This window comes from Ursus americanus, chromosome 5, assembly GCF_024610735.1.
Source record: "Ursus americanus isolate L20-20 chromosome 5, mUrsAme1.1.p, whole genome shotgun sequence".
NCBI classification, from domain to species: Eukaryota; Metazoa; Chordata; class Mammalia; order Carnivora; family Ursidae; genus Ursus; species Ursus americanus.
The window spans coordinates 33,924,686-33,936,711 of NC_142131.1; the positions used below are offsets into that span (position 1 = coordinate 33,924,686).

Genomic DNA, 12,026 nt, shown 5'->3' on the forward strand with positions numbered 1-12,026 from the left:
TCCCCACCACTTGTGAGCAGTCAGCATTTTCTATTTCTTGGAGCCTTGAGGTCTCTGGGGTGGTGAAGCTAGGTCCAGCTCCTGGCCTTGAGGTCTGCAGTGAACCTATGCAAACCTGGGGTGGAGGAGCTGGTAGCGGGGCGGCGCAGCATTGGCCAACTGGAGACCGGATCAGGATTTCAGAAGATGCAGCAGTCGCTCTTTATGTCCGGTTTCCCTTTAGTTAATTACCTGCGGCAACCACCTTTCAGGAGCAGATAACCCTCCTTCTGACCAATCATCAGAAGGCCCGTAGCAGCCTCACCCTACGTCACCGCGCCTACTTCAAGGCGCCTACGTCGCTCTGCGTCCTCCCCTCCTGGAGCCATCTTCTCCTCTCGCTTCGTCGGAAGTCGGTGAGTACGCTAAGATATCTTGAGAGACCACATTCACGTAAATTTTCTTACGCTGTATTGTTATAGTTGTTCTATTTTGTTATTAGTTATTATTAAGCTCTTGCTCTGCTTGATTTATAAATTAAATGCCATAGTTATGCATGGATAGCATTTAGTACTCTCCGCAGCTTTAGGCGTCCGCTCAGGGTCTTCGAACGTGTCTCCCACGAATAAGTGGGGGGGACTGCTGTGCTGGAGATTCCATTCTTCCCCAAACATTTGCAACTGTAGAAACATGGCATTAACACAAATCTCACTTGCCACCGTATTTCCAAAGCCCCGGAGATGGGTCGTGTGTCGTGTTAGGCCGCTGATTGCAACCAATTAGCCTGATAGGGAACTGGCCGTGGCTCGCCTCTCCTCTGAGCCGTGGCTACACCTGGGAGAATAGGATTGTTTGCAGGCAATCACTGAGCTTTGGGGTATGGAACTCACCAAGGGCTAATGTGCCCTCTGAAGCCCCAGCAAATACTTAACATCAGCTGAAAGGTGGGTTTGCAAAGGCTGCCATGCCCGCTTTCACACCTCACATGGTGAGTTTTACTAGGTCATCAAATTGCTAAACTCCTTTCTGGGATACAATGTGTCTTTTGTATCAGAAAAGTCTCCTAAATATGGGACTGAAAGCTGGAACATGGCCTTCCATTCCCAGGGCACGTTCTTCACAGTGGTGACCTAGAAAGATAGTAGGCCTGAATCTGGGCTTCTCTCTTTTGAGAAAATCATGCACTACTCAAGCTACTGGCCTTCATGCCAAACAGCTGCTCTGCTTCAGGGCAGTTCCACTGGGCATAGGAAAATACAGCCATTCACTAAAACCAAACAGCCCGAGAGTAGAAACAGGTGGCAAATACCATTGGGAAAACCACAGTGTGTCTAACGTGAGTAAATTCCTTCTAGATACATCTTGAACTAAAAGCCAATCACATTTCTAAGGGATGGGGGGACTATTCGCTGGTTCAAGATTCTCAAACCTTGACTTTAATATACTTTATCATAGCACTCGTCAGCTGAGCCTTAGTTTTCCTAGTTGACTTAACAAAAAGATTTTTTTTTACCATGAGAGAATAATAAAGAGAGAAAGTTTTTCCTTGACCAGGATAAAGTTCTAGGGGCCCCATCCTGCCTAGACCCTAGTGAACCAGAAGCGAATGCAACTTCTCAGTGCACAAATGAGGTGTTCCTGGCTCTGAAATCTGAATCAGAGCACAAAGGGTTTTATAGGTTCAGTGCCAAAAGCTCAACTTTTAATAGTAATTATATCTTAATTTTTACTGAACTCTTACTATGTGCATGGCACTTATGCCAGGTTTATGAAGATACTCTCATTTTAATCTTCAGATATTTCTATAAAATTGGTGCCACTCAGGCACTGAACAGATATTTCTTGGGTGCCATTATGGAATTATTTCTGAGATGCAACAGTAAACAGGGTGATGAAGTGCCTGCTCTGGGAGTGCTTACCTTCCAGGGAGACAGAACTGAACAAATGGATTCTTCCATGCAGTAAATGTTATTGATTACCTATTATATGCCAAGCGTGGTCGGAATACAGCAGTGACCAAACAAACAAAAAATACGCCCTCACAGAGCTACATTGCAGTGGGGAGAAGACAGACAATAAACTAAAGCAATAAGTAAATTAGACAGTATGTCATACAATAAGTACTAAAGAAATGGAAATAGGGGAGGTATGGGGTACAATGTCAGATGAGGAGATAGAGAAGTTCTTATTGAGTCAGTGCAAAAAAATGCATAGGGGCGCCTGGGTGGCACAGCGGTTAAGCGTCTGCCTTCGGCTCAGGGCATGATCCCGGCGTTATGGGATCGAGCCCCACATCAGGCTCCTCTGTTATGAGCCTGCTTCTTCCTCTCCCACTCCCCCTGCTTGTGTTCCCTCTCTCGCTGGCTGTCTCTATCTCTGTCGAATAAATAAATAAAATCTTTAAAAAAATGCATAAACAAGGTAATTTCAAAGAGCAGCAAATTTTATGGCTATAATAAATCAGAGTAAAGAAAGAAACTTGAATTGAGGGGAGAAGGTACTTGGAATTATTTGGCCAAGAAAGGCCTCTCCACAGGGTCATATTTGAATGAGATCTGCAGTGTGTGAAGGAGCCAGTCATGGGAATAACTGAGGGGAGAGGCTTCCAGAAGTTCTGAGATGAGATTGACCTTGGTGTATTTGAGAAACAGAAAGAAAGGCAGCTTAGTTGTGTCTGATGAACACAGGGGAGAGGGAACATGATGTGAAATAAAGTTGAGGAGGTAGGCTGGGGTGGAATCATGCACTGTATGCTATCATTAGCCCATCCTCCAAATGAGGAAACCGAGGCTTGGGAGCAGTGCCATCAAGGTCACACAGTATTGGGACTGCACTGGCTTCAGGGCTCATACTTAAAAGCTGTCCACACATGCTCATCCCATTTGGGCAGCATATAGCTAGCAGACAGTTATAGACTATAGACTAGATACGGAAGCAAACATTACGTGCCAGGCCACTTGTCCCAGGGGGAATCTAGAACATAAATACATCCAGGGTGATGTTTCCATGCAGGCTTCCCCAGGGAGGGTGTCGGGGAGGTCTGGATGCTAGTCCCTCACCTTGAATCGGGCCCCTCAGTGTCAACCTGGCCTCCCAGCACCTGAGCTCCCAGCACCTGAGGAAAGATCCCTGCAAATCTGGTTGTCTCTAATCCTAGACTGGGAGACCTCTAGCTCTTCCTTTAATGAGCTCCCGTACACGGTATTAACAGCAGGTGCAAGCAGGACACCCAGCAGCCCCTATACCCTACCTGCTTCCCCAAGTGGGACTGCCCAGGGAATGTATATGTTAGAGGAGAATGAACTTAAGGACACCTTTTGGGTACTAATCTTGATCCCTACCTGCCCCACCCCCATGGTACACTATGCATTCTCGGAGCTTCCCAAGCAAAATGTCTTATTTTTTTTTTTTTAAGATTTTATTTATTTATTTGAGAGAGCATGAGTGAGGGCACTGCGTGAGGTGAGGGGCAGAGGGAGAAGCAGGCTCCCTGTTGAGCTCAAACCCAGGACCCCAAGTTCATGACCTGAGCTGAAGGCAGACGCTTCACCGACTGAGCCACCCAGGCGTCCCTGGAAAATGTCTTTTTATAGACACGGTAACAACAACAACTTTCCTAAAACTTGGGGTTTCGTTTTCCTGGTTTTGCTGACGTCCCTGTCTCAGCCCCGCCGCTTGCTGTGAGGGGCTCAGCAGCTCCTGAGCGTGTGCTTCAGTAGGCAATTTGGTACTGCAAGCAAGTTTGAGTTTTGAATGGAAGACAGTGTTCTCTTTCAACCTAAAACCTGGCTCTTGCCAGGGATGCTGGTTATCTGTAGAGCCTCCACTCTCCTTGAATCAGGTTATGAAATCAGCAGTGGGGCCAGTCCTGTAGGGAGGCTGTCAGGTGGCAGCCAGCCCCTGAAGGCTGGGCTACCTGCTTCAGTGCTGGCTAATGCATTTTTCTTGGACACTGGTCGTGCCTGGTCCTTTCTCCTCCTGTAGTCTCTTGTCCCTGAAGTCATTTCGTACCTCTTTCTTCCTAACCTTGGACCCTGAGTGCATTTTCTGGGATGACCGCTTTTCTCAACATTCCCTGTCCTGTAATTCTGGAGTTAGCCTGTGTCATCCTCCCCTCCAAATCTCCCTTTGGACCCCCTGCACTGGGAATTAAGCTGGTTGGCTATGCTAGTGTTTGAATTGTGTTGCTGATTCCTGATCACTCCTTTTCTGAGGGCCTCTGCCCACGTTTTTATCCTTACTTTATTTGGCTTCCGATAAAGCTTCCTCACCTGACTCTTACCCAGCTATAGCTCCACTTTGGAGGAAGAATTGATTATTTTTTTTCACACGGTATTTCAAACACACCGACAACCTAATCACAGAAAAGTTCAAGTTGGTAGAGTGAACAGCAGGGTAAATGTTGCAAGAGGTGTCTCTTTCATCCAGGGTCGAAAATGTAGTCTTAGGAAGGGAGCAACCACCCCCTGCAGCTCAGAGGTTACAAACAGAGGTTCTGAGTTCATTCTGGTGCTTGGACTCAGCAGCTAAAATGGCCATGGACTGGTTGCTTAACCTCTCTGTGCCTTAGTTCTCTGGTCTCTAAAATGGGGTAATAAGAGTACTTACTTCGAATGAGTATTAAAGGATGTTGAAAAGCAACTTAAGTGCTTAGCATGGTGTTGGATACATAGTAGGTGCTCAACAGATGTTAACTATAGTTCCAGGGGATACTGAGAGCATCTCTCCTGTCATCAGCTCAGCACCTTCTGCAAGCCTTGGGTAGTGGGGCTTGTTTCTCTTAACCTCATTTTTCACTGGACTGGATCCAGTGCAGTGTGTGACTAAATCCCCGCTATGCCTTGATGATGGGTTTATCGTGGAAGTTAGTGTAGTTTTAGAGTTTCCCTGCCAGCCAGCCCATACTTGAAAGTTATTTCTAGATTGTGTATTGCAACCAGCTGCAGAAAGAGTAAGCAAAGTACACATTTCCAGTCTCCTGTGTTGGTCATGGTTCAGTAGAGCCTGACCAATTTGATAAATTTCAAGCCACCTTAGAGTTCTTATGGGCTCTGTATTTGGATCTTTCATTAAACCCAGCACAGTGGTCATCACTGATTTTTCTCCCTGAAATATCCCTGACTTATCCATGCTCCACTTTTATACAGCCCCATTTTTGACCTTCAGTGTTGTGTGTTTTTACTTTCTTGGCATGCTGTTAAACAGCAGGGATTCACTACAAAGGATTTGCTATTTTTCAGGGTCATTTTGCACCCCAAATAAGAGCAAAAAGTATCTTTTGCCTCTAAGGTTCATTTGTACTCCAAATGAACTTGATTTTCAGAAAATGTCTTTTGTTTGAGCCTATTTATTCTGTCTAAAATAACCTCACCTATTGCTGAAAAGAGTATAAAAAGCTGTTTAAATGTCTGCCCCAGTTAGTGTATAAGCTTCAGGAGGCTGGGGGTCCAGGAATGACTTCTGGCTGAGATGGTTTGTATCCCTGTTATTTATGTACAGTCTGGCCCATGGGAAGCTCTCGATGAATGTTTGTTGAATGAATAGGTGCAATTTTAAAGACTGATCTTTTTATTTAAAAATAATATTTGAGTATTTTGTGTTATGTAGTCCTCTGACAACCCTAACAAGCTAAGAATCAACAGGAAGCTTTTTTGGATAATGTAGCTGTCCCAAGGTCCAGGGTTGGTCAAAGCTAGTCAGTGCTTCTGCTGGGGACTTCAGGCTTGTCTGATCTGTTGAATTCCAGATGCATATTCACTGGGGAAATTATTCAGTGCAGAAATGTTAGAAGCTGTAAATATATAGACTCTAATTAAGTCCAGAGGAATTAAAATCTAACACTGAGTAAGTGAAGCCCTCACTGGAAAGCCAATAGGTTCATTAGGAAAAATTTATAAGATGCAAGAAAAGATGATTAAATCTGAGCTAATAATATATTTGACATTTTTATAGAAATAGTCGGTGTGCATGGCAAAGGAGTTCATCGGTTTTATTAACCTCATTATTCAGTGTGTTGAGTTTACAAAAATCTAGAAAGTTGATAACAGTAATTAAGCAGGGACACGTGACAAACCAGAGCAACTAGGTGAGCTGTGAGGCATTGGGCCAAGTGCTCTTAACCACCTTGCAGAGATTTTTGTCTGCAGAAGGAAGGGAGGAAGGGAGAAAGAAATTGAAATAATATGATTTGTCTCTGGTCTCAGATTTATCTCTTTTCACCCATAGTGTCTCCAGCCTATGGCCTTAATGACTAGATTTGTTTTTATTATATTGAAGGACATCTTGGCCTAGCTGTTTCCCTTGGACTTGGTGGTCAGCCTGGCTGACTGGAGCATGACCATAGCCACTGGCCTGCCCTGGGCACCCATCCACTGCCTCACTGTCTACACAGGACTCCCAGACTCACCCTGCCGAAAAGCAAAGCACGCCAGAGTGACATGGATGTGGGAAACCCCACCCTGGGGTCTAGTTCCATTTCTTCCCATTGAGTTTCTTAAAGTGTATTCTACAGAACGCGCATCCTAAAAGGTTCTCCACGAAAGCAAGACTTTAGAGAGCTTATGGTCCTGTGCCAAGAAACAGACCAGTGCACAGGGTAATAAAAGTACCTTGGCGGGATTACAAAGTAGGGATTTTGAGATGAAGGGAGGCTCAGACTACTGGGAGTCTAAGGAAAGCCTTCACAGAAGAGGGAGCATTGAGAAGAGCTTGAAAAATGTCCAGAATTCAAAAGATTGAGATGGGACATTTAGGGAGGGTGGTGAAGGCCTGGGGGCATGTGGAAGCGAACGGTCACCTGTGGATGGAAATCGAGGTCTTGCAGGGGATAGTGAAAGAGGAGGCTAGACAGGTAAGCTGCAGTCCTAGCACAGCAATGCTAACATGCCAAACTGAGACAGTTCTGTGGACAGTCAGCAGCTACTGAAGGTTTCTGAGTAAGAGTGATCTGATGGGAGTCCTACTTTAGGAATGATGGGAATCTATGTCCAGAATATGGCAGAATAAGTAAAGGGGAAACAGAGATGCCAAGTAATACTCCATTTGCATAGAAGTCAAGAGGAAGGGGGGCACCTGGGTGGCTCAGTTGGTTAAGCATCTTGACTTTGGCTCAGGTCATGATCTCTGGGTCCTGGGACTGAGGCCCCCATCCAGCTCTGCATTCAGAGGAGAGTCTGGTTCTCCCTCTCCCTCAGCCCTCCCACCCTACTCATACTCTCTCTTTCTCTCGCAATAAAGTCTTTAAAAAAAAAAAATAGAAGTCCAGAGGAATAGTAGTGAGATCCTAGTTTAGGGAGGAGATGGAAAACACTGAGGATCCATTAGCGGCCCCATGGCCAACAGGCCCCATGGTCTGACCCCTACCTGTCTCTCCCGCTGAGTATTTCACCATCCTGTGCCCCTCACGAGTTCCTTTAAGCTCCTTGAATATGCCATGCTCTCTCTTACCCCAAAGCTTTGCATTTGCTGCCCACTTGCTTAAAATAATGATGAAGAAGAAGATGATGATGGTCAACACTTAAATAGTGCTTACTATGTGCCTGTCACTGTTCTAAGTGTTTTCTTTTCCAGGAGGACTCTAGTTTTTTGACTGATGCTGTGTTTTCTCTCCTCTTCCATTGGGGGCTGCTACCGATGCTAGGGAGTACTCAGTTGAGGTTGCAGGTCGGGTTATGCAGCCATGCTAAGATATTTGAGGCATACACCTAATTGTAACTGAATTTTATTAGAAAGTTAAAAGGCTGCTGTTCTGTATTTGGGGGTATATGTTTCTGTGCCTTCCTATTTTAGAAAAATAGCAACTATACTAAAAATGACCAGAAAATTATTTCAGCATCTTGTGAATATCTAAATACAATGTTATTTTCTGTTCACCTTTGTCTGATAGCCACAGCATATAAAACAGTTCCTGGCACGTAGTAGGATGATGCTCTATATCTATTGAATGCTTGAAAAACTGAATGAGTGAGAGAATAAATTAATGAAATCTCTGTACAGATATGCTGCGGCCCCCAGGTCAGCTCTGTATTTTCTCTCCTAGTCAAACCCACCAGGATCACGCCACCCACTCACAGCGTGGTCTTTTATTCCTTTGGTCTTCTTGGAGGGTCACAGAGAACATGGCAGGACAAGCAGAATGAGCCCAGGACCATGTTTAATGTTCCTGCCTCCCTGTGCCTGGCCCTCCGTTGTCCAGGTTGTGATGGGCCAGGTGAAATACCATAAAGGCTCTGAGTGTGAGAATGGGAGAGAGGGAGACAGGGCAGGGCTGGACATGTGTCATCAGCCCTTGCTGATTAAGGTGATTCTAAGATGTTCTAATGGAGACTTGAACACAGAGGACACAGCCTCTGCTGTCCTAGGTTTTGTGAACACAGACCTGAAGGCAAGCTGTCCTCTTTATAACCCCAGACTTCCAGATTTCAGGTTCGTTACGGTGATTGTAAAAGATGCGAGTCAGCTTGGCTGAAGACGCTTGGGATGGAAGACAGAGGTTGACCGGGTGCGTGAGGAGATGAGAGGGATTTAGAGAAGGAATCAAGGCACGTGGGAAAGAGTTTTTGACTCTTTGATCAACTTCCTGCAAAAACCTGCCAAAGCGGATGTGTGTCCTTCCGTGGATATGAAGATTATAACTCAGAGGGAGATAGTTTTGCTCATGTATTTTTATTTTTCTTCTCCAGTTAGGGTTAACATTGCAAGGAACTGGAAAAGACAGTTTCATTCCCAGTACTGGATAGGGAGAAACATCGCCTGAAAGTATCAGTTACAAAGAGGTTAGTGAGTTCAAAGGGATGCATCTTTATAAGTGGGAGAAAGCATAAGTTTTAACATGGCATTAATTCAGTAATGTAGTAAAATAGCAAAGTATCTAGTATTCTAGTAATGTAGAAAATAGCAAATAATCACCTTCAGAGAAAAAAAGTTCTAACATTTTTAATATATAGCCTCCCTAACTTGTGTGTGTGTGTGTCATATATATATATCTATATATAGGTATTCTGTTATTCTGTTTTTGAGTAGAATTTTCCGTTTTAAAAATGGAATCATGTTTATATGCTATTTTACACCCAAAGTGAATATAGATTTTGTGGATCTGAAGCTTATAAAATTTGGAGGTCTTTAAGACCTCCAGATGATGGAAACAAACACATGTACAGGGCCTGGGAATGGGCTGTACAAGTAAGGGGTCCCGGAGTTTAAGCTCCCTTAGCTTCTCAGTAACCCCCCATTTTGTGCCCTGGTTCCTTCGTCTCTTTTGCCACTTGACAATACATAATAAACATCTATGAACTTCGCTACTCTTTCATGTCCACAGTGAGGCTGCTGGGAACAGCTCATTTCGATGAGCACACATTGTACGCCTCGTGTGTGCCTGGCATTGGGCCCTACAGTGAGAGGAAGCTAGGTGCCATCCACATCCGCTCTCATCCATAAAGGAATCCCAGCACACAGGCAACTTGGCCCCTTGGCTGGCATCTCCAAACAGCCTGTGTACAATCTGGTTACTTCATGGGGTCCTTCTTAAAAATGAGCCCTATGAGGAGCGCCACTCACCATGTTCTCACTGTGAACACAACCCAGCCGTACATCCTGGTCATTTATTTCAAGTCAAACTCCCCATACTGGATTTCAGGAAGAGAAGTTGTGCCACTGCTGCCACTTCCCACCGTCACATTATATTTTTTTTTTTTTTTGCCTGAGTACGTATTCCAAGAGCCTTTGTTCTCACAACATGGCTAATGGAGCATTGGCCCAAGATCTATCAAAAATAGATGTCATTGTGTCTACATTAAAAATATGTCTACATTAAAAATAATGTAGCTCCAAAAATGGGGAAACTGGATTTGAAGACTCTAATTAAATAGAGTTCAAATATTGTTTAAAGTTAATCACTATAGCTTCAGTTCGAATCTTTAAATCTTTGGATTAGAAGGCAATTAATCCTTTCTACTGTATTTGAAATGCACACCATAAGGCAAAGGGAGGGTTACCCCAGTTAAGTGCAGTGGGAGAACAGAGCAGATGTCAAGTGTGCTTTCTATTTTAATGTATTAACTCTAATGCTGTAAAAGCAAATGTTGGGTAATCTTCACTGAAGCATGCATGGATATATATCTAAGTTATTATGATATACTCTTTATTAATGTTTTTGCGTTCATTTTTCAAAATGCTACAAATGTGGGTGACTCTTTCTTAGAAACCACCCAGTGCTTTATGGCCTGGTGTACAGGATTCTGCAGGCCACATTGTCTGTAGTCCCCAGATGACACTATTCAAAAGGAACTCTCAGGGGACCTGTTTCATGGGTACTGTTCAAACTACTGTGTGATGAGAACTTCTTTTTTAAATATCTCCAAATGGATTGTCATCTGTTCATACTGACTAGTCCAGATTTTAATGGGAAATTATTGGCCAACACATTAGAGGACAGTATAAAAAAAATAGTATGGGCATTCAGTGGAATATTATGTGGCCATGAAAAATAAAGGACTGTTTATGTATTGATACCAAAAGATCTCTAATATCTGTTGTAAAATGAAGAAAAGCAGGGTGCTGAGCATAATATGCTACTATTTGTGGGGAAACGTGTGAATAGATATGTATTTGTAGATGCATAAAATATCTCTGGAAGAATGAACAAGAAGAAAACTGAGTAGCTATGACACAGGGTAGGTGGAAGACTTTTCACTCTCTGTCTTTTAAAGTTTTGACCCATGTGACTGCCTTACCTATTCAGAACTTAGTTTGAAAATAAAAGTATAATTAATTAGCACCTACAGAAAACCTACATTTTTTTAATGCTAGAATTCAAATCTGGTGTCAGGGCCTGAAAGTCAGGTGCTTCTCCATGCCCTTTTTGCCTTTCCTTGAGTTCCTCTTAGTTTCTTTCTTGTAGCATAATTAACATGAAGGGTTATACACATTGTAACCAGGGCAGGGTCTTGATCCTTGAAAAAAGGAACTCTGTTTTCTGGGTCATTCATTCATTTTTTTCCTGGAGAGGGGAAGACGGTCACTGACGGCTTCACAGGAAGCTACTAGAAACATCAGCAAGAGCAGTGCAGCCAGATCCCAAACCATTTTTCTGAATTGCCATAATGACTGGCAGCCCCCTCTTGCCCCCAGAGATGGCAGGGGCCAGATAGTATTCAGGAAGTTACTGTGGGACTCTGTCTAGCAGGAGCAGAGCAGTAACAGGGACTGAACCTGTGAATATGGCTGGTTAGTCCTTCTGGGCAGAAATCCTTGCCCTCTGGAGGAGACCAGGCAGGAGGCCAGTAATTGCAGCAGCTCACATAGCCCTGATGCTGAGCAAAATAGTTGCAAAATATGTATCTCCGCACAGCAGATGCACATGATGAACTTTCGTTTTTCAAATCTGAGATCTTTGTTATTGAGAAGTCCTACCTAAAAAAAACAAAATCAAAACAAGACTTGCAACCATCTTTATTACTTAAGATTGTCACTGGGGATAAAGAGCTTTATAATTGTTCCTTTTCTGTTTTGTGGGTGTATCAGTGAAGTTTTGTTCTCACGACATCTTATCTGCCTAAAATAAATAGCAAACGATGACCTCGTCAATGGAAAATAAAAGACATTTCAGTTCATCAATAACTGGACAGTGATAAAAATAGGCCCTCAGAAGCCGCAGCTAAAATGTGCCCTTAAAGGTCTGTACTTGTGGGAGGAAATGGATTCTTTGGCCAATGTCTGAAAACTCCTCAGAGGCAGCTGTTCTCTGAAGACCCCCCCCCCCCTTCAGACCTCAGGCTCTTCTAAATGCCCCTCATTTCAATGCATCTCAGCATTGCTGAGAAGCTCAAACATGATGCCTTTGTTGGGCAATATACAAAAGTCCTTATGCCCTCTTCCCAACATCCAGCATCAGCTGCTGACCAAGACATCTGACCCCCAGATGTTGACATAAATGTAGAAACTGAAACTCAGGGCGATTTCTTACTTGTCATTTCTTTCAGTGAGAATTTAAACACCAGCTTTGAAAATTTGAATATGAGAGCACTGAAGGTGAAGGAAATGCCTTGGGG

At 43.8% G+C, this 12,026-nt stretch overlaps 1 long non-coding RNA gene across 1 annotated transcript in view; it reads left to right on the forward strand.

Annotated features, from left to right (window-relative positions):
- The first annotated feature begins 239 nt into the window (after positions 1-239).
- The window catches only part of LOC148110070 (uncharacterized), a 75,829-nt gene continuing 64,042 nt past the window's right edge, over positions 240-12,026 (forward strand). Inside the window, exon 1 of the long non-coding RNA XR_015724482.1 lies at positions 240-395. This is a non-coding gene — a long non-coding RNA (uncharacterized LOC148110070). The remainder of the gene's footprint in view (positions 396-12,026) is intronic.